Source organism: Myotis lucifugus, unplaced genomic scaffold, assembly GCF_000147115.1.
Source record: "Myotis lucifugus unplaced genomic scaffold, Myoluc2.0 scaffold_25, whole genome shotgun sequence".
In the NCBI taxonomy this organism is placed as follows: Eukaryota; Metazoa; Chordata; class Mammalia; order Chiroptera; family Vespertilionidae; genus Myotis; species Myotis lucifugus.
This window is the reverse complement of record NW_005871073.1, coordinates 9,874,050-9,896,033: the sequence shown is the minus strand read 5'-3', so window position 1 is coordinate 9,896,033 and position 21,984 is coordinate 9,874,050. Positions and strand designations below refer to the sequence as shown.

General features: G+C 41.6%; 2 long non-coding RNA genes across 2 annotated transcripts in view; both read left to right on the top strand.

The window, feature by feature from the left end:
• The first annotated feature begins 3,099 nt into the window (after positions 1-3,099).
• LOC106696698 lies at positions 3,100-14,805 on the top strand. The gene is made up of 3 exons (XR_001347639.2): positions 3,100-3,442; positions 5,854-5,926; positions 14,749-14,805. It is a non-coding gene; the product is annotated as an uncharacterized LOC106696698 (long non-coding RNA).
• Positions 14,806-15,722: 917 nt separating this feature from the next.
• Positions 15,723-21,984, top strand: part of LOC111825416 — an 8,967-nt gene continuing 2,705 nt past the window's right edge. The window contains exons 1-2 of the long non-coding RNA XR_002828573.1: positions 15,723-15,772; positions 16,132-16,518. This is a non-coding gene — a long non-coding RNA (uncharacterized LOC111825416). The remainder of the gene's footprint in view (positions 15,773-16,131; positions 16,519-21,984) is intronic.

Here is a 21,984-nt window from a genome sequence, read left to right as displayed (position 1 = left end):
AAGGAGAATCCAATAAAAGAGAAAGACAGTAGAGAGCCATGGAAGCCAAGTAAAGTGTTTCCCTAATGGTTAATTTTCTTTTATTCCTCATTTCAGTTTTATGAAAATGTCCTTCAAACAGAGACAAAAGACTTCCTTTTGATTGACTATTAGGAGTTAATTTTCCAGAAATTGCCTTAATTTCAAATTATATGTTTCACTATTGACACTGTTTGATAATCCAGGTCACTGCTGGCAGTACTCATAATGCCATGCAGAAGGTGGAGTAAGAGGTCTAAGAGAGTGAGGAGTTACGGGTGATGAAGGCTACTTATTGATGTACACAACCCAGTGCTATTTCTTAGGCTAAACTATCTCCCTGTTACCTTTTATTTGTGGACCCCTGAAGGTTGGCTTTACTTATTATTATTATTACTAGAAGCCTGGTGCACAGATTCGTGCACTGGTGGGGTCCCTCACAGTCTGGGACCCCTCGGGGATGAGGTCTAAGCCTGAAGTTAGAAATCCCTCTTGCAGTCAGGTGCTTTTGCAGTCTGGGACCCCTTGCTCCTTACCGCCCGCCTGCAGCAGAGGCAGGAGAGGTTCCTGCCACTGCTGCTGCACTCGCCAGCGGCCTTCACCCTGTGGGAGTCCACTGACCACCAGGGGGCAGCTCCTGCATTGAACGTCTGCCCTTAGTGGTCAGTGCACGTCATAGTGACTGGATGTTCCTCCATTCGATCGATTTGCACATTAGGGTTAAATTATATAGGATGCTCTCATATATATTAAAAAACCTCTAACAATGATGGTAGAGCTTGTATTGATAATAATTATTATCTTTAAGCCAGCGGTTCTCAACCTGTGGGTCGCGACCCCTTTGGCAGTCAAACGACCCTTTCACAGGGTCGCCTAAGACCACCCTGCATATCAGATATTTACATTACAATTCATAATAGTAGCAACATTATAGTTATGAAGTAGCAATGAAAATAATTTTATGGTTGGGTCACAACATGAACTGTATTTAAAGGGCCAGAAGGTTGAGAACCACTGCTTTAGGCAAGTAAAAGATTAATGGAAGCTTCTGATCTAGATTGAAGAGTAGGTAAAAGCTGTATTTACCTACTCCCACAACCACTTCAAAATTACAACTAAACTACAGAACAACCATTATTGAGAGCCTCCTCAAGTATAGCTGAACAGAAATCCAATAAACTAAGGATATACAGAAGAATCCATGCCGAGACTTATAAGAGGGGTGGAAGGTAGAATGGGCTGCTCCCATACCCACATGTGGTGGTTAAAAACACAGAGGCATATTTTGGCTACAGAGGTTCCCCTTTGTGGAGCAAGAGGTCCCAGTCCCATACAAGGCTCTCAGCCCAAGGTTCCAGTGCCAGGAAGAGAGATTCTCATAACTTCTAGCTGTAAAAACAAGCAGGGATTGTGGCTGAGAGAGATGGATTGCTCCTGGAGTTCCAGACATTCCTCTTAAATGGCCTATGCATGGACTTACTCAGACTCACTTATGCTGAGCTACTGTGCTGGGCAGCAGGTCAAAAGGTGCCAAGGGCCCTTGCTGGTTTTGCACAAGGGTTAGAATGTCAGCATGTGGACAGAAGGGTTGTGGGTTTGATTCCTGGTCAGGGGCACGTACCTCGATTGCAGGCTTGATCTTGAAGGCAACCAATCAATGTGCCTTTCTTACATCAATGTTTCTCTCCCCACTCTCCCTTCCACTCTCTCTAAAAATAAATGGGAAAAAAATCCTTGGGTGAGGATTAAATAAAATGGTACCAAGGTCACACGGAGGAACTGAATTGTCTGGCTTCTTTCTTTTCCAGATCACTGATTTGATTCTAAGCTTAATCTACTCTATTGTTGATTCCCTATAAATTTTTCTTCCTTTCAGTTAGTGTATCTTTCATTTCTGATTAGTCCTGTTTTATGCTGTTGAGGTTCTCAATAAGTTCATTGAGTATTTTTATCACCAGTGTTTTGACCTCTACATCTAGTAGATTGCTTGTCTTCATTTTGTTTAGTTATTTTTCTGGAGTTTTGTTCTGTTCTTTCATTTGGGACATGTTTCTTTGTCTCCTCATTTTGGCAGCCTTCCTGTGTTTGTTTCTATGAATTAAGTAGAGCTGCTGTTTCCTGGGCTTGGTAGAGTGGCCTTATGTAGTAGGTGTTCTGTAGGGTCTAATGGCACAGCCTCCCTGATCACTGAAGCTGGGCACTCAAGATGTAACTCCCCCTGCTCCCCATATGGGCTGTGTATACCTTCTTATTGTAGTTGAGCCTTGACTGCTTTGACATGTCAATGGGAGGGAATTACCTCCAGGCCAATCAGCTGCAAAGACTGGCTGCAACCATTGACTACTGGTATCTGACCATCATGGAGGAACAGCTCTGCAGGAGTCCACCCCACAGAGCAGTACTTACTTAAGCAGGGCTCTGGTGCCTGCTGAGTCTGCCCCTTGAGTGTGTTGTTTGTGGAGGCGGTTGGGTGGTGATGCTTTGCCATGTTCTGATGCTGTCTCCTGGGTGCACTGGCTCTGGGGCTTCCCAGAAGGTGCAGGTCAAGGTCAGCTTCCACCTGTGTTCTACCTGGGCCCACCTAGCATGAGCTATAAAGTGATTTCTCATGGCTGCTTATTGTGCTGAGCTTGGAGGTGCCCTGGCAAGGCCATGCTGCAAACTAAGACTGGCTGCTGCTAGTGCTGTGTCTAGGGTCACTTAGCAAGAGGTACAGGGCATGTTGAGACCAGATGCTGCTTGTTTGATATATTTTAGGAAAGTCTGAAGCATGAGTCAAGCCAGGCCATTAAGATGGATAAACCACTAAAACAGCCTTGGGTGAGCTTGAAAGTTGTCTGGAAGGGCAGGATTCTCCAAGACAGAAGTGCTGGCAGAAGCCCATTGTTCCTTTGCTGACCCCTACCTCTGCAGGGTCAGGTAGGCACTGTATCTGAGTCTCCATCAACTTGGCTAACACTGTTGGTCCATCCCTCGTTAATCCCCGTGACCCTGCCCCACTCAAGCAGCTTCCAGTGGCTTTTCCATACAAAGGGCTTACCTTGGCTCATGCTGTGGAATTTTCTAAAATCTATCAAAGGTTCACAAACTTCAAACAAGAAGCATTTGGCTTTGGGACACCTCATACCTCTTGCTAAGCAGTCCCAACTCCTGGCAGCCTGCCTCAGTTTACAGCGTGATCTCTTCTGGGTACCTCCAAGCCCACTACAAGTACCAACCATCTGCATATCATTTTGTAGCTCATACCAGGTGGCCCTGGTTTGGGCACAGGCATCAGCTGACCTAGGCCTGCATTTTCTTCCAGGAGGCCCCGGAGGCAGTGTACCTAGTGGACATCTTCAGACCACATTGAAGCACCAGCCAACCTCTCCCACAAGAGACACACTCAAGGGGTGGACTCAGCAGGCACCAGAGACCTTCTGAAGTAAGTCCTGCTCCTGTTCCATAGGGTGGGTCCCTGCACAATTGATCCTCTACAGTGGTTGAAGCCAATCCTCTCAGCCAGTTGGCCTAGGGGTAAATCTCTCCCCTTGAGGTGCCAAGAGCAATCAAGGCTCAACAACAATAGGGGGTGTGCACAACCCACATTGCGGGAGGGGGGCACATCTTGAGTGCTCAGCTTGGGTGATCAAGGAGGCTGTGCCACTGGACGCTACAAAACACCTACTACATTAGGCCACTCTACCAAGCCTGGGAGAGCAGCTCTACCTAATACATAGAAAAACAAACACAGGAAGGCTGCTAAAAGAAGAAGAGTGCTGGCCAGGTGGCTCAGTTGGTTGTAGCATTATCCCAAACATCAAAAGATTGCAGGTTTAATTCCTGGTCAGGCCACATACCTAAATTGCAGGTTTGATTCCTGATTGGGGTGTGTATAGGAGGCAACTGATCGATGTTTCTCATTGATGTTTCTCTCCCTTCCTCTGTGAAATCAATAAAAATATATTTAAATATATTAAAATGAATAAATAAATAAGTAAATAATAAATAAATAAACAAATAAATAAATAAAATAAGCAAACAAGATGGAAACAAATTCCTAAATACAGAGTTAGGCAGTTGTCGGATGGGAGGGGGTTTGGGAGGATGGGTGAAAAAGGGGAAGGGATTAAGAAGTACACATTGGTAATTACAAAATAGTCATGGGCATGTAAAGTATCGCATAGGGAATATACTCAACAATATTGTAATAACTATGGCCCCAGTGTCCAAAATTTAGTTAATAGTAATGTACCAATATTGGTTCTTAGTTTTGAAAAATGTATTATGGTAATGTAAAATGTTTACATTAACTGAAATTGGATGAGGGTATATAGAAACTCTCTGTATTATTTATGCAACATTTCCATAAATCTAAAATTATTCCAGAAGAAAAATTTCTTTTAAAAAAATCTCTTTCTGATCCTCACTTAACAAACTATTTGAATTATTTTTAGGTAAAAGAAATTAAGCTACTAACTGTCAAAAAACACATTTTCTAAATATCTAGAACAGGCATTTACTCTCTATTCCTTGAACTTATATGTACAGAGTTTTTACTTGAATACTTTGCACTTGATGATATGTTATTTTAATAACAATCCTCAAATAATTTCATGGATGACTGATCTCATCCACCTCCGCCCTCCTCCAGAGCACTTAATGCAGTGTGCTGCAGGAAGTAGGCATTCAGAGCTTGGATTTCTCTGACTAACCAACTGACTCAATGTGCTACCTGTAATTATATTTTAAAATTTATTCCGAGCAGTTCTAGGAATTCAAGGGGGTAAAGTAAAAATCAACTAACTATTCAACTTGGGTTTGCATAAATTGTCTAGAGTGAATAGACTTCATCAAAACTTGTCAAAATGCAGAATTTGTCAGTGGAAACCAGAATATCAAAATTTTTAATCATCCATATGAAATACACTCGAGGCTGAAGGTGAATAGTTCATGGTGAAGTTAACATTTCTAAAATAAATTTTGGGCTGAACAGAAAGTTAGTTATCAGTCTTACTTCTTTCATGCTTTCTGTTTTATTGTATTTTGTTTTTTAAAGTACTTAAGGATAACACGTTATCTTGCTCTGGCTATAGATATATGTTGAGAAATTCTGAAAAAGGCCTGTAATAGAAGAAACTATTTATCTCCCTTATCTTTTTTGGTAATATGTATGTAAACTAAAGCCAAAACTACTTTAAAATACCAAGACTTATGATACATCTAACATTAGAGATTCTCAAAGTCTTTCCAATGTATCATCTGAATTCTTCTAAAATTTTTTATTTATAAAATAAATAAAATTTATTTATAAAAATAAAAGTTTATAAAAAATTTTTAATAAATAAACTAGAGGCCCAGTGCACGAATTCGTGCACGGGTAGGGTCCCTCAGCCTGGCTAGCAATCGGGGCCGATTGAGGCCGTCTCACCCAGTCTTGATCGGGGTGATGGGGGCTGGTCGGCCGGGGAGGGACCATAGGAGGGACCATGGGAGGGCTCCAGGGTGTGTCCAGCCCTCTTGCCCAGTCCCAATTGGTCAGACCCCAGCAGCAAGCTAACCTACCGGTCAGAGCATCTGCCCCTTGGTGGTCAGACACTTAGCATATTACGCTTTTATTATATAGGATGCAAGGCAGGAATGATCCCCACTTTTCCAGTGGGAAAATAAAAATTTGAAGAGTTTAAAAACAGCACCCAGATAAGCCAAGGATCATAATTCTTAGGCCAAAGCTCTTTCAACTAATCATGTGTCATGTACTTAGATTCATATTATTTAGAATGAATTGTTAAGTGAACAAACCCATACATCTGCATATACTCATTTTCTTTTCTTGATTCTGCAATGAATATTCAGGAACAAAGCACTTGATGAAGTGCAATGTGGATCCCTTAAAAGAGGCAGATGCATGAAGTTTGGAGCAGTAAATGTAAGAGCAATATTTTTCATTTAACCATTTCAACCCATGTTTTCTATTGCAGAGATGGTAGAGGTTAATGTAATTTTGGCAAAATAAGTTTAAGTAAAAAATATGTATATTTGATGCATTGTTTTCCATATATATAATTAAACTATGCTGATTTAACTCGGGGGCTCACAATTATAGGAAGTGGGAAAGAATTATCTTTATGATTTCCTGAAGTGAGGTACTAAATTGAAAATTATTTGGTTGACACAATTACAAAATTATTGGTCATAGGCCAGGGAGAATTTTGATTTTTCTTCCAGGTTTCTCTCTCAGGAATAAAATCGTTTTCAAATATTTGGACTAGATTTCACATTGAAATTGGGCTGCCATTTGAATTACTAGGACACTGTGCCTCTAGCCTTATACAAAATGAAGATGTACCTAATGTACTTTACATAGCTGATAAAAGATACTATTTCATATTTTATCTAAAACTAGCATAAACATCTTAGCATTTGTTGAGAAACTAACATCTAGCATAGAGTGGTCAGGGTTTGATATTCTAGATAAGGAAACACAGTGTGTTATATACAGAGGAACATTGTATTGTCATATCACACATTTAAATAGGAGTCATGGTATTTATCCATAGGCATCTTCACTAAAAATGGAAGTCTCCCTAAACTTGGAAATGTACTTAATGAGTATAACACATTTGTCCATATACACTATTAAGTAAGATGATTCTATTACTTATTCATTTATTCTAGAAATATTTCTGAACCCTCACAATCAAGCATGGCATTGTGAGGAAGCCAAAGAACAAAACACAACATAAGGCCCCTTTCTGCAAGGACTTTAAAATATAATGAAGAATCAGAACATACAACATAAAATCTTATACCTCAATCCAGGCATTAAATAGCACTGGAAAAGAACTGTAGAAGTTAGAAGATTATATCTATCAATAAGTACTATGGTATTAAATAAAAAGGGAGCCCTGGTTTTGGGAAGTAATGTATTTTAATGGTTAGGAACATAGGTTTAATTTTTAAAATCTTTATAGTACACTAGTGGCTGCTGCATGAAATTCGTGCCCGGGGGGGAGGGGGGCAGGCGGGTGTCCCTCAGCCCGGTCTGCACCCTCTTCAATCTGGGACCCCTCGGTGGATGTCTGACTGCTGGTTTAGGGGACATCCCTCTAACAATCCAGGACCACTGGCTCCTAAACGCTTACCTGCCTGCCTGCCTGATTGCTCCTAACTGCCTCTGCCTGCCAGCCGGATCGCCCCCTAACTGCTCCCCTGCCAGTCTGATTGCCCCCAACTGCCCTCCCCTGCTGGCCTGATCGCCCCCAAAGCTTTTATTAGTATAGATATAACCCTTCAGAGAAAATTTCACGAACCCTGCTTTACAATAAGGGTTTGACGATTGAATCACTGGGGCCAGACACCAAGATTTCCTTTCTTTGAATAGTGGAGGGAATAATTATCTTGTCTTTAAGTTGCCCTGAACATCAAATGAGATAATGACATAGAAAAATATAAAACCACCATATAAAGACAACTGTCTTTTGTATGTACTGAAAAGACAATAAAGCGGTAAAATGAAAAACACTTTTTATTCTCCCCCTTTCTTCCTTTACAGCCTTTATTTGAACTTTGAAATTTATAAAAATTTCACTCCTATTTTCATTTCTTTACATTCAATATTATTTTGTATTATTTTCAGGTTTTATATTAGTTACAGAATAGTAGTTAGGCAATCATATACTTTACAAAGTGTTCCCTGATATTTCCACTACCACCTGGCATCATACCGTCATTACAACACTGTTGACTATATTCCCTATTTAAGTGACAATAGGTTTACAGGTTCCTTCCAATCTTTGTTTTGTGTTGCTCGCCCTTCCTTTTCTTTCTCACTTCTTCCCTCATTTTCTGTATATAGTATCTCAATTGGCCCTCAAAGCTCAGCGAAGGCACTGGGACACGCTTAATCCATTTTACAGAGCAGGAAACAGGCCAATTCCAGTTGGCTGCGGAACTGGACTCAGTGCGCAGGGAGCCCTCACAGCCATGCTTTCTGCCCTTCCTAAGGGGCAGCTGTGGGGTAAACAGAACAAACCCCATCACACTTCCAAGCCCCGTTCTCAAGCACCTCTTCATTGCGGACGCTCCACATTCTTTCCTCTCACCCGCTCCCACTCCCATTCTTTACTGTCCCCCCTTCTCTGGAGCAGGTGATAGGCTTTGAACTCACGCACAGGGGTGCGCCGCAGTGGGGCAGGGCGGGCGCAGGCTTGCTTTTGGGCCAAGGTGGGAGCAGGAGTCATCGCCTCTGAAGTGCAAAGGCTGCCCGGGTGAGGCCCAGCGCCCGGAGCTTCTCTGAATCCCACCAGTCAGTTGGGTACCCTGCAGTGTGGCACCCCTCCACTGAGGTGGCACCGCCCCTCAACCCCCGCCTCAGGCTGCGGGTCCACGCCCTTCCGCCCAGGTGTCCTTCCATGCCCCTTGTTCCCCGCCGGGCTGACCCACGTCTTGGGGCCACTGCAGAACCTAGCTCTCCGCAGGTGAGGCAGATCCCAGCCTGCTGCCCCCTGCCCTGGCCTGAGCCCCCTCCGGTGCACCCCACCTCGCCAGGTTTTTGCCTTTGATCTATGGCATTGGTGACAGCACACTCCTAGCAAGCCTGGTACTGAGGGGCACAGGGTCAGTTCTTTGCCCAGAATGTTAGAGGTTGCAGTTGCATTTGCAGATGTTGCCCAGAGCCTGCTGGTGAAGGCAGCGCCTGTGTGGGGTGTCCTCATATAGAGCCGATGTGGCACCGCTCTGCGCCCCTTGGGCCACTGCCTCCTGGCCGGCCATTTCACCAAAGCCTCGGCGCTCGCCCAGGAGCAGCCCCTCAGGCGGCACCACAGTTGGCCTCCCACTGCTGCTAGGTCTCCACCCTCACCTGGGTCACCTCCTTTTTTCCACATTCAGTCTTCATCCATCCCACTCTCCTGCAGTTTTTGAGCTCCAGGCCCGAAAGAAAAGGACCAAGGCCAAGAAGGACAAAGCCCAAAGGAAGTGAGTCTTGAACCCCCACATCCCACTCTCTGGATTTCCTCCTGCACCTCCCCTGTGTCACATCTTGAACAGGCACCCTGCGCCTAGCCACTTGGCCTCCTGGCGGCCTGGTAGAGTCGGTCTCTGCGAAGCTGTGGATCTGTGGCCAGAGGCCCGGCCTGGGTCTCAGCAACCCCATGCCTGCTGGAAAGGGCTGTGGAGGAGGACCAGAGCACATCGGTCATTAGCTCCCCAACTCCAAAGGAGGCACCACAGACTCACATCCTGGCCACAGGCCCCACTCCCCTCTCCCGCCTGCCTGTCCCCTGCCAAGCGGTCCTGACATTACAGAGTCCTGGCCTAATTTGCATATTCCTCTCTTATTATATAGGATAATGTTATTGTCTATATTCATTATACTGTACTTGAATCTCTATGACTTATTTACTACCCATTGCAAGTTTATTCTCTTAAACACCATCACTCTTATCTTCTTCCCCCAACCCAATGAATAGTAAGTAAGCCAAGCAATATACTAGATGCAGAGTTCAAAACACTGGAGATAAGGATGCTCAATGAACTTAGTAAGAACCTCGACAGCATAAAAAATGACCCATCAGAAATGAAGGATACACTAACTTAAATGAAGAATAATTTACAAGGAATCAACAGAAGAGTAGATGAAGCTGAGAATCAAATCAGCAATTTGGAATATAAGGAAACAAAAAACACCTGGTCAGAACAAGAAAAAAAGAAAAAAGAATCCAAAATATGAAGATAGTATAAGGAGCCTCTGGGTCAACTTCAAGTAGACCAATCACATCATGGGGTTAGAAGTAGAAGAGGGAAAGCAAGAAATTGAAAACGTATGTGAAAAAATAATGACAGAAAACTTCCCTAATCTGGTGAAAGAAATAGTCTTAGAAGTCCAGAAAGTATAGAGAGTCCCAAACAAGATGAACCCAAAGAGGTCCACACCGAGACACATCATAATGCAAATGCAAAAGGTTAAAGGCAAAGAGAAAATCCTGAAAGCAGCAAGAGAAAAGCAGTTAGTTATCTACAAGGGAGCTTTTATAAGAATGTTAGCTGATTTCTCAATAGAAACTTTGCAGGATAGAAGGCATTGGCACAAAATATTCAAAGTGATAAAAAGCATGGACCTACAACCAAGATAACTCTACCCAGCAAAGCTGTCGTTTAAAATGGAAGGATAGACAAAGAACTTCCCAGACAAGAAAAAGCTAAAAGAGTTCATCACCACCAAACCAGTATTATATGAAATGTTAAAAGGTCTTCTTTAAGTAGAAGAGGGAAAAAAAGATTAAAAATATAAACAATAAAATGTCAATAAATACACATCTATCAACAATTTAATCTAAAAAGTGAAATAGATGAACAAGCAGAACAGAAACAGACTCATAAATATAGAGAACATTTTGATGGTTGCCAGATGGGAGGGGTATTGCGGAAATGAGTAAAAAAGATGAAGGGGTTAAGAAGTACAAATTGGTTGTTATAGAATAGTCATGGGGATGTAAAGTATAGCACAGGGAATATAGTCAATAATATTCTCATAACTATGCATAATATCAGATAGGTGTGAATATGTGTTTGTCCTGTTTGTTCTATTAATTTTTCAGTTCCTTAAAGGTTCCACTATTGAAGTGGCTTTGAATAATTTCTTAAGTCCTGATAATTACATCACCAAAGAACCTAAATCCTGGAAATAAATAAGCTCAGGCAATATTCTTAGGGTCTATTCTATAAAATGATCCACTCTATAAAACCAAGTGGTTCATCAAAAATATGGTAATATTTAGGAGTATTGCCGGGAGCTGGTCCATCCTTGCTGTTTGACACAGTCGCTGCAGGGAAGAAACATCTGCACAGCATATGTTTCAAGGGACCTGGCGTATATGGCATACTGTTCTTAATATGTTTGCTCCCCTTCTTGGAGCTATGTGTTTTAACCAAGGTCACCTCTCCGAGAAAGGTTGTTTCCCCAGCTAGGGATTTTTCCCTGAAGTTAGGGAGGGAATAAAACCCCTTAACTAAGTGCCAGGCGGGTAGTTAATCACTTTAACTACGAACAATCACGCTTAAGCTACATAATCTTTACTCCCTGGAATGGAGATAAGAAATGCCCTAACCTTTGGAATAGAAATTGATAGGATTAAAATCAACTGGTATAAATACAGATGTAACAAGACAACAAAAGACAGAACCTGGAGACAGAACCTGGCTGAAGAACCTAGAGACAGAACCTAGAGACAGGACTTGGCTGGAGATCCGAGACAGAACCTAGACACAGAACCTACACACAGAACCTACACACAGAACCTAGAGAGAGAACCTAGCGAGAGAACATGGCAAAAGATCCTGGACAGAACCTGGCTACAGAACTTGGCTGGAGAACCTAGACAGAACAGGGCAGGAGAACCTAGACAGAACATGGCGAGAGAACCTACACAGAACCTGGCTGGAGAACCTGGAGAACCTGGCTGGAGAACCTAGCAAGAGAACATGGCACCAGAACATGGTTGGAGATCCTGACCAGAACTTCGCTGGAGATCCTGACCAGAACTTGGCTGGAGATCCTAACCAGAACTTGGCTAGAGATCCTGGCTAGGCTGCTGATCAACTGAACGCTGTCTCCGTGTCATTTCTTCTTCACTGACTCCGTCCACACCTTTGGGGACCCCTGGACCTGCTGGGGTTGGACCCCAACAGAGTATAAACTTTACCACTACAGATATGAAATGAACATAAATAAAAATCAGCAAATACTGTTGGCAGAAAATGGTACACCATACTTGCATGGAGATTAAGTAAGATTGAATATTCGGAAATTCTAATGAAAAGCTTATGTCCTACCAAGACCACTTTTCCCTCCCCACTGATGTTCTACCCTTAGTAGAGAAATACTGCCTTAGTAAAGATTCTGAATAACTACCAACTACTATGCCTTCTATATATGATTCCAAGTAGAGTGGGCCCTTGGTGAATATTGGTGTCTTAACTGGAAAATTCACTAGTTCATTCAACAACCATTTATTCAGAAACTACGCCCCCCCCTCCCCCCGCAAAAAGCTCATAGATCTGTAGGGGATACAAGCATATAAAGAAATTATTACAACACAATAAAATACATTTTAAAAATAGAGTCATGTGCAAGATATATAATGGTGATACCAAGATGAAGAAGAAAACGTGGTGGAGGAGGGGATGATAGGTATCAGAAAGGCATGAAAAGTGTTTGAATTGAGTCAGTGAGTTCCAGGTAGACAAGGAATAAGGTAGGTAATTTCAAGGAGAGGGTGTTGCCTGTGTAAAAACTCATAAATATGAAATAGGGTAACATGTTCAGGAGCAGAAAATTGCATGGGATTATTAGGACATAAACTGCAGGGGAAAAAAGGAATTGAAGATTAAGCTGGAGGGATAGGCAAGGATATGAATATGAAGGAAGTTAGAGCTTTATTGGACAGAATAGGGAGTCAATGAACAGTTGTAAGGAGGGGAGTTACACAATAAATATAATTGAACTCCAACTTCTTCCAATTGATTTTCAGAATATTAAAAAGTAATCAAGCATATGAGATTTTTTATTTATCTAAAGTGGTCATCTGTAGTGAGCATATATTGTTTACGTCTGCCCAGCATCCATTCTTTCTTTAATTTTTTTTTGTAATAGCACTTTGATTTTCTTTTGGGGGTGGAGGCTTAATCTTTTCACAATGTCTACAATCTCCTACAACTATCCAATAAGTTATCCTACTCTCCTTAGCTGAAAGTTGAGCAAGAGATCTGAGCAAGGTTTCTTCAATTCCTCCAGGAATTTAAATTTTGTAACGAGTGACTCAAGGATGGGAAAAGATTATAGCTGATTCACTTGGTGTCAGCGACCTGCCATTGTCAACAAACTGCCCTAGAGGAAGCCCTACTTCCTGTTACTCAGGTCACCAAAATGACCAGAATTACCTTAGTCTTTTCCTTTTTGAAGCTAGGTGCTCCCAGATTACTTTTGATTCCTTGAATTTTCCCATAACCTTCCAATAAATTCCATTTTGCTGAGGTAATACAGTCTCAAACCAGGTTTGGTTTGCTTCCAAGCTAAGAACCATAATTTATACATCACCTATGGGCAAGACCTTTACCTACTGGAATTAGCTGGAAATTTTGTACTAAGGTTGTTGCACTTTACCAGTCCAGCAGCTTTTTACTGTCTGGGTCTTGATGCTGCATTAGTATGCCGGCAAGAGGTGGGCTCAGGTTTGCTTTGCTCTCAGAACCTGCAGTCCTTCCTCTCTCTCCTCCTCTTCTCCCCTCAGCCACTAACCTGGAACAGAGGGAATCTCAACTAGTGAAAGTCTTCTTCCCCTTATATTTCTGACCAAGACACTTTTTTTATGTTTAACATCGACGCTTTCACACCTTTCACAAAACCACTATGTTCTCCTAAGGTCCAGGAAGAGTCATAAGGGACTTGTAGGCCTCTTCTGCTTTCTACCTCGCCCCAAAGCTACTCAGAGGCAATAAACACATAATTTTTTTAAGTGCTTGAATTGGGAAGCAGGTTGGAGGCAGAAGAAAACTGAAAAATCACAAAAGAGGAAGATAAAAGAAGTTAATATTTCAAAATACTTCAGTAGTTTAAAAATAAAAATACTTTTCAAGATACCTATAATAATAATAATAATAATAATAATAATAATAATAATAGTAATTATTATTATTATTTACTAGAGGCCCAGTGCATTAAATTTGTGCATGGGGGGGTGGGAGGGAGGGTCCCTCAGCCTGACCTGCACCCTCTCCAATCCAGGAGCCCTCAGGGATGTCCTACTGATGGCTTAGGCCCGCTCCCCATGGTTCTCTGCTGTCTGCGGGGCCCACTTGGCCGCTCCCGGATCGCCGGGATGATGGCCAAGCAGATCCTCCTCTCAGCGGCTGCCCCTGGGACTGGAGGACTCCAGCGGGGCTGAGAGGACTGGGCACTACCATCTTGTGGCTATGGGCGCTGCCATCTTTGTGTTGGAGTGACAGTTAATTTGCATAATACTCTTTTATTAGATACGATTGTATTTTTATTTGTATATTTTGTGTTATTTTATATTTTACTCATGGATGGAAAGTGTACATTTATTACTAGATATATTGGGTTGTTTCTCTGGGTAGATAGAGGCTCTTCTTAGTCACTGTAATGACAGCAATGATTATTCCTATGTCCAAAGATGAACAATCTTTTAAAAAAAAATTTACCTTTATTATTGAAAATATTATAAATACCCCCCTTTTTTCCCTATTGATCCTCCCTCTACCTGGACCTCCCCAGGGCTTCACCACACTATTGTCTGTGTCCATGGGTTATGTATATATGTTCTTTGGTTAATCTCTCCTACCCCCACCCCAGCCAGTCTATCCTATTCACTGGCTTGTGGGTCATCCACAAGATATTGTCCTTAGTAATCTTTTTCATGCACATTTTCTGACCTCTGGCATTCAAATGTTTCCTGTATGTTTTTATGTAATATCAAAGCCAGGAGGTGGAATGTATGGGGGGTGCAATAAATGACTGGGAATGTGTTAATATGTTTCATAACTGGAATTTATAATGGTGGACTTTTCTTCTTAAGTCTCCATCTCTGCCACATTTTGAAATAATTTTTACCAGGTTATACAGATATTTTCATAGAACCAGGGCTCAAGGGAGATAAATGATTCCTCCTCTAATCCTGATCACACTCTCATTCTTCCTTCTCATTTCATTCTTTTTCCTTTTTTATACAGAAACTTGGAATTTTGCAGTACAGAGAAAAAGGAGTAAAAGAGGAAGAGAAAAAGCAACAAAAGAAGAAAAAGCCATTACCAGTATGTGGAATCTAATGAACAAAATAAACTCACGAACAAAATGGAACCAGAAGCATGGACACATGGAACAGACTGGCTAGTGCCCAAGTGGAGGGGGATGTTACTAAATAAAGAAGGTGAAGGGATTAGCTAAAGAACATATAATATATGTCATATATGCACACCCCATGGACATGGACAGTAGTGTGGGAAAGGCCAGGGGAGGGGGAGGCAGGAGTGGGTGGAGGTGGGCAAAGAGAGCAGGTGGAAAGGGGAACACCTGCAATAAGGTCAACATTAAAAATGTTTTATAATAAAAAGGAAGAAAATTCTAGTAAAGGAAGCTGAAGAGAAATATGAAAATTTGAAAAAGGAGGAACCAATGCTCATAAAATATTTTTAAAATATTTAAAAGCAAATGACTAGAACTAGTCAACACAAAAGTGTCGCTTATCCCTCAGCCTCTCTTTTTATATCGGCATCCCCACTACCATCCATCTCTCCCTCTTCCAGCCTTTCTGATCAGGACATCTTACAAAAGTCTTAATAGTTTTGGGCATGTTTTTTTCAATATACAAATTAGAGCTATTGCTTGTCATTACATGGGTGCCTCTAATTATTATTATTATTTTTAAAAATATTTTTATTGATTTAAGAGAGAGGAAGGGAGAGAGAGAGAGAGAGATGGCTGCCTCCTGCACGCCCCCTACTGGGGATCGAGTCCACAACCCCAGGCATATACCCTGAGTGGGAATAAAACCATGACCTGGTTTGTTGCTCGATGCTCCACCACTGAGCCATACAGGCCAGGCAAGGGGGCCTCTAATTAAAAAGAGAACTGCTTCTAACTGCTTTATTAGTAGTAGTTGTCAAGTCAGCCTTCTTGCAAGAGACTACCTGAGAGGACAATCCAAGAAGGGAATCAAGGCTGAATCCACCTCTTACTACTGTCCTCAGGATGGAGGTAAGCTTCTGCACTGGACCTCATAAAGTCATTTTTTTATTTTGTTCTGTGTTTCTATTTTAGTGATCTTTACCTGCATATTGTTGGTATTATTTGAAAACTTCTGTTTAGCTTCAGCTATTTTCTTGGATATGAATGTAGTTTATGATAATACAAATGATACTTTTCTTAAGAGAGATGGCAAACAAAGCTTAGTTCATTTCTTTTATTATAGGTTTGCCTTCTAAGGAGAGGCCACACTGAGATGAAGGTAGCATTATTTAGGCTAGCAAATGTCATTTGCTTGTGGTGTTCTGGTATTTCTTTCTTTCTTTAACTTCCCGGTATAATAATAAATCTTTTTCCTTTCATCCCGTCAGCTTAGAAGAGGAGAGTGAGAGGTGGCTTCCTCCAATGATGGGACCTCTTTCTTTGGAAAATTGTTTTAGTAATTACCCAGGCTTTGATGTCTGTGTTTCCATATGTGTTGCCATTCCTTGATGCTAGAAGTGATTTCCCTCATAACCTCTTATCCTCATAACTTTACTTCCCGGAGCATAGGACATGCTCTGAGCCTGACAGCATTATGAAACTCCTGGGCTTGTCTGGCCCATCCCTCCAGAGTGCACCACCTAGGACAGGACTTTATGAAAATGAAGTTGCCACTGACTGGAAGTCAGTAGTGATCTGCTGGGTTCAGATGAACTCAAACAAGCATGGAACCCCGAAGGCCAGGCTGTGGAAGGTCATCTCTGAACCTCCTTGAAGTAAGTTTTCAGACAGATTATTACTTATTTAGTGTTGGTTTCTGAGGTGCCACTTCATTGGGTTTTTAAAAGTTTGATGCTCGGCATAGAAGCACGAGGTCTCTACCTTGAGGACCTCGCTGAATGAGGGTGATCATTGGCAGACTCTCCGTTTTATTTTTTTCTCTTTGCAAAAGTGTCTTTTTCCTTTGTTGATATTTTACACAAAGTGTTTGGTAGAAACACTTCCAAGAAATTACTTCCCCAAAAGAAAAAACAGAGTTGAAGGGCAATGAAGATGAAACTCAAGGACAAATTTATAAAATATATACATTCTAATTTAGGTTTTAAATGGCTCACATCTCATCTTTATACTGTAATTTGTCTGATTTTCACATATTGCCCCAAATATTATTTATCATTCATTCAACAAACATTTGTTAAATTGGGCAGTTTGAAAATAAAGAGGGAGAGATTTCAACCAGAATATGAGCTCCATGAGCACGGGATTTTAGTCTGTTTCACTCACTCTTGTATCTCTAGCACTCAGAACAGTGCCTGGCACATAGGAGACAATAAGTATTTGTAGATGAATGAATGAATATTAGCATGATTTAAAAAATCATTTTAGAGTAAGAGATATAATAAGTATGTTGGACCTGGAATTGTGAATATCATAAAGCCTATCATTCAGAAAAGGAAGACCTGAAGCACACAGTGTCAGAGGAGGTACGCTACTCTATGTTCAGAGTGGGCAACTAACTATTTAGTGTTTCAGATTGTTTTTGCCTCAAAAGAGGCATGTGGTTAAGTTCATCTTTTGATTTTCACTCTTGTTTAGAAGGTAAGAGGACTATGATATCTAAAATCAATGAGTTGGTTTCATTTATTAGTCTTTTCTTTGTTTGCTTAGTGTCTATCTCTAAGGAATTCCAAGGTGTACACCAGGTGGTTGTACTAAACCTCACAGCTCAGCCCAGAGGTTGTGAGCAGAGCCCGCCCTTGGGTGGGCAGTGTGTGCTTCTGCACACAGCTCCTCGGGCAGTGCAATCTGATCTCACTGGAGTGTTCATTTTTAAATATAGTTGTTTGCTATTTCTCCATTTCTGTAGCCTTCTTAGGGCCAGCAGTAAAGAGAGGGGTAATTAGATAGGGACCTGGGGCTTTGACAAAGGACTTACTTGATTGCTCCCCTCTGTCACCCACTTTCTTTCCTGCCTACGTAGCTCAGAATGCCCATTTCTCTTCTTTGCTCCTCCAGCAGCAAAGTAAAAGTGGGAACCGAATTCAGACTCGGCCAAGGGCACTCCCCGCCTAGGAGGGCACCATCACCTCCCTTTTGTAGTCTTGGGAGCTGAGAATTTGGAGTGACTTTTCGGAAGTTACACTGTGTCTGCTGTGGTGAGAGCAGCAATTCTGTCTGAGGCTTTAGCCATAATGCTGTGCTATAAAAAGCACATGAACACAGTCTTAATATTTTTATGTTGCAGCAGTTGGCGTGTTATGGAATTTCATTTTATAAGGACCTTCAGTCCAACACATAAATCTCTCTCAGGTCAGTGAGGCTTCATGTACATGTGTGTGTGAGGTTTATTCCCCCTTATAATTCACTCTGAGTTCATCCAAGGCAAACATTTCTAAGCCAGACGATTAAAAAAACACACAGTGGTGTCCAGGGACATGCACAAGATTGACAGTCAGGATCTCAGTTCTAGATCAGACTTTGTTGCTAACCAGCTCTTTATTCAGAATGAGTCAAGACCCTGTGCTCATTTTCTTGGTTTATACACTAAGGAAATTTGCATGAAATGAACTGCAGCGACACTGTTAGCTGTAATGTCTATTGGGGTCTTTTGTCCCTCTTTTCTACTGTTTCGAATAATGGACTCTAAAGCATTGGAAAGAAGCCTCGCATCCATTCAGTAAACATTAGTGAAGTCTGAGCTAAATTGATCTAGACAACCTACGTAGTTTATAGAGGAGGAAAATGAGTGAACACAGAAAAGTCAAGGTACTTGTCTAGGTCACAAACCAATTAATAGCATAAACATGAGATTTTAAAAATCAATCATAATTTTTTTCTCTCATAAAAATGTTCCTTACTATCTTTTGGTGGTGGAATGGGTGGGGGGGGGGGGAGGGAGGGAGAGGATTGTAGAAGAAACAGAAGTTTTCACAAAAAGATGGAACTATTATTTTTGCTAAATTGGCAATGCCTATTAGGATATTCCTCGTATATCTCTGCTCCACACTCCACTTTGCTGCTCTGGAATGAGTGTTGAACTCATCATGCTCTCAGAGCCGGCTCTTCCTGACTTCTCTATCTCTTTGAACAATGTCACTATTCTCCAAGCTTTATTCATACTTCAAACATTAGTCATCTTTGACTCCTCCCCTTTCCTCGATGCATTGAAGCAATTGCTAAACTCCATGAATTCAATCTTTGCAGTATGACTTACATCGGTATTATTTCATTCCTATTATTTCTTACTACATACGTCACATAAAGTCATATTTTGAGAGCAGTGAAGAATACGGGTTTGGAGTCAGGCAGAATAAGGTTTGAGTCCTAGTTCTGCCACTTACTACCTATGTGTCATGGCTTAATCTCCCTGTACAATGGGGATCACAAGTATATTGGCCTTAAAGAGTTGTGAGAATTAATGTCAGAATGTATGTAAAATACTCAGGAGAGTGCTTAGCACATAACAGTAATCACAGGAGTCTCCCCTTGTTCTCTGTTTTGCTCTCTGCAGTTTTGCTTACTGGTGGTCAACTGTGGCCTGAAATATTAAAAGCAAAATTCCAGAAATGAACAATTCCTAAGTTTTGAATTGCTTGCCATTCTGGGAGCGTGATGAAAGCTTGCGCTGTCCTGCGCTGTCCCTCCTGGGTTGTGACTCATCCCTTTGTGCAATGTGTCCACACTGCATTCACCCCATTAGTCACTTAGTGGCCCTCTTGGTTTTCAGATCCACTGTTTCAGTATCACAGTGCGTGTGTTCATGTAACTATTATTTTAGTTCATAACGGCCCTAAGTGCAAGAGTAGTGATGATGGCCATTCAGATATGCCAAAAAGGAGCGGGAGAGTGCTTTTAAGTGAAAAGGTGAAAGTTCTCAATTGAAAAGGAAAGAAGAAATTGTAGACCTCAGTTGCTGAGGTCTACAGTAAGAACAAATCTTTAATCTGTAAAATTGTGAAGAAGAAAAAAGAAATTCGTGTTAGTTTTGCTGTCATACCTCAGACTGCAGAGCTATGGCTACAGTGCATGCTGTGGTTAGTAAAGATGGAAAAGGTATTTTTTGGGGTAGAGACATAAACAGAAAACTTGTTCCTACTGATGGCAGCATGTTGTGCCAAAAAACATTGAGCCTATAGGAAGACTTCAGGAAGAGATCTTTGAAATGAGTGGCACCAAGCCATTTACCAAGTAAGGGATGGTTACCCAGATTCAATAGATTTGGACTGAAAAATATAAAAATTACTCAAGAGAGAGAAACACCACATTCACGTAACTTCTATTACAGTATGTTGTTATAATTGTTCTATTTTGTTATTAGTTATTGTTGTTCATCTCTTATTGTGCCTAATTTATAAATTAAACTTTAGCATAGGCATGTAAGTATAGGAAAAAGATAGTATATGTAGGGTTCAGTACTATCCGTGGTTTCAGGCATTCACTGGGGGGCTTGGAACGTTTCCCTTGCAGATAAGGGGGGCATTACTGCAATACTGGTCACCCCTCCTTGTCCACCCTACTTCCGGGTAGCAGGTTGGTCCTCTTAAAGCCCAGCTCTGACATTCTTTCTTTCTTTCATACTCCCAACGAGAGACCTCACCTCAGGGTGGTTAAAGCTGTCTTCTGCAGCTGACTGCCTGGGTTACCATTGACTAGCTGTGTGACCTTGACCAAGTTTCCTAACTTCTCTCTGCCTCAGTAACATAGGAATAATAGCATCTTCCTCAAAAGGTTATTATGAAGTTTATATTACTTAACATTAATAGTTAATATTTTTAAGTGCCTGGCACACGGGAAGTCAATATCAATTTTTGATAAATAAAAACTTATGCTGGCTTCTTATATTTGCTATTTCATAAGCACGCTCTGTATTAATTTCTTTGGTCCTGCTGTTTTTTCCTCCTGGAATGCTGAGTGGTTTAATGGAAAGAGTACTTGCAGCCCAGGGAGCGGAGTAGGTTTCATTTACCTGCCAGCTTTGACTTAGTGGTAGGAGCGGCCTGAATTACTTGCGAAGCATTCTGAGGCCTAGTGTGGTTTCAGTGGGAGACTGGCTGATGGTGCCTCCAATAGGCCCCGAGGGAGAAGTAGACACCTCTTTGTATTTTGCCACAATAAAGCAGATGTCATAGTCATTTGTAAGAATTACAATGTTTTCATGATAAAAATATACAGTTCAGGGTGAGAGATAAATTTTCTTAATACTGAGGACTAAAGAAAAGAATCAATCCTGTGTGGCTCTTCATAAATAGCATTCTTCTGATTGCTTTATATACTTGAATTCATTTATGGTGCACATCACTTTCTGAGATAGATACTATTTTGTCCTCATTTCCTTTTTATAGATATGGGAGCAAAGGCACAAGGAGGTCAAGTAACTTGCATGAAATGATGCAATTAATAAATATTAGGGAATTTGAAACCTGGGTATCTAGCTCCAAAGTCTACCCTTTTGGCTACTATACTGTTACTTTTTAAAAACTGATTTTAGAGAGAAAGAGGACAGGAGACACACACACACACACACACACACACACACACAGAGAGAGAGAGAGAGAGAGAGAGAGAGAGAGAGAGAGAGAGAAACATTGATTTGTTGTTCCACTTATTTATACATTCATTGGTTGATTCTTGTATTTACCCTGATCAGGGATCAAACCCCAACTGAGCTAGCTATAGGACCAGGGCCTTTGGGTTACTTTTTAAGTAAATCTAATCTATCCTATCTAATAATAGACAAACATGGTAATTAACCATACCTCTGACACGCTTCCCATCGGCTAATCAGGGCGATATGCAAATTAACTGCCAACCAAGATGGCGGCCAGCAGCCAGGCAGCTGAAGCGAACAGGAGGCTTGCTTGCTCCAGTGATGGAGGAAGCCAAGGTTCCCTGCCTGCCACTGCCGGCATCTGAGCTGCTCTCTAAGAAACAATGTTGCAATTATAGAAGATAAAAAAAACCCCCAGATACCTGCTTTCAGCTGTCAGAGCTGGAGCTAGTAGGACCAAAACAATGTTGCAATTATAGAACCAAAACAAACCCTAGATTTCTTCTTTCAGCAGCTGAGGCCTCAAGCTGGAGCCGGCCTCAGAGCTAAAGCCGGCTCTCAGCTCCAGTGACAGCCATAGAAGGTAAATAAATCCCAGAATAAAAGAAAAAAAGAAAAAAAGGAGAGGTTGGGAGCTTCAGTCACCCGCCAGCCATGAAAACGGCCCTCAGCCCCTCACCCAGACTGCCAGGCA